A 1,095-nucleotide genomic window follows, 5' to 3' on the forward strand; every position below is an offset into this window, starting at 1 on the left:
CATGCTCTAATTGATTGTATGTATGGATATAGGGACTAGTGTAAAGTTGGCAACAGCCCGTCCAGTGTTGTGCCATTGACATCAGAGACTATTGATCAGGTTGTACTTGATGGAAATAAAGACTTGTGAACTTGTATGCACTATGGTTAGTTGATTTCTATTGATACCCTCTTATATATCTTCCTTTCTTATTCCTGGTGACCTTATTTCAAGATGATGTATTCTTATTCCTACAGGTGTGGTCATTGCAAAAATATTGCTCAGTAAGTAGGCTAATATTTGTTACAAGACTTCAGCTTGATTGCTTCTAGCTGCACATGAAAACTTTCATCTTCTGTTAGTTTGACTGATCTGGAAATTTTTTTGTAGACCTTTCGAAGGTATCCAATGCTTTAAACTGGAAGAGGATGTTGTAATAGCTAACCTTGATGCAGATAATTACAAGAATTTGGCTAAGAAGTTGTTGGAAAGGCACAAGTCATAGTTGCGGAACCTAGAGTTTGTTTACGATTATATTGAATTATGTCGATCATTATGTGAGCAGAATTAACATTTGGCTATTCATCTCATAATATTGATTTCTCTTTCGTCCATGATTTGCAACTTGTGAATTTCTTTTTCCAACAGTATCAAATCTATTTGTTTTAGTTTCTGGTTTGCGGGACATGTTCTTTTAATGCATGATCTCATAATATTCTGAGCTAAATAAGCTCTCTCTCTCTCTTTTTCCAAATATTGTAGCTATCCTTGATTTACAAGCATATCCAGTGAATCTTACTTCTTTTTCATCATTCGGATTTCAGATCACAATATAAAGGCATACACACACAAATTACTCACATACAATTTACATCATTTAAATTGCTTGAAAAAATGATAATAAGGTCTCCCCTCTACTCATTGACTGTGTATGAAACAAGATTAGGAGTGTTTGGGTCAAAAGTTGAAGTTTTCATTGTCATCGAATCTATTACAACTTTGGTCATTATAATAAACTCAAATAAAAAATTGATCTTTTTATAAGATCTCCTTTATACAATGAAAATAAAGATTACAACTCTTATCAAACAGCGCAACGGACGTTTATCACCCGCT

The 1,095-nt window shown here is 33.6% G+C and overlaps 1 long non-coding RNA gene across 1 annotated transcript in view; it reads left to right on the forward strand.

Annotated features, from left to right (window-relative positions):
- The first annotated feature begins 7 nt into the window (after positions 1 to 7).
- The window catches only part of LOC109828535, a 2,338-nt gene continuing 1,250 nt past the window's right edge, over positions 8 to 1,095 (forward strand). Inside the window, exons 1-3 of the long non-coding RNA XR_002243741.1 lie at positions 8 to 145; positions 237 to 263; positions 370 to 536. This is a non-coding gene — a long non-coding RNA (uncharacterized LOC109828535). The remainder of the gene's footprint in view (positions 146 to 236; positions 264 to 369; positions 537 to 1,095) is intronic.

This window comes from Asparagus officinalis, unplaced genomic scaffold (assembly GCF_001876935.1).
Source record: "Asparagus officinalis unplaced genomic scaffold, Aspof.V1 AsparagusV1_Un2232, whole genome shotgun sequence".
Classification (NCBI taxonomy): Eukaryota; Viridiplantae; Streptophyta; class Magnoliopsida; order Asparagales; family Asparagaceae; genus Asparagus; species Asparagus officinalis.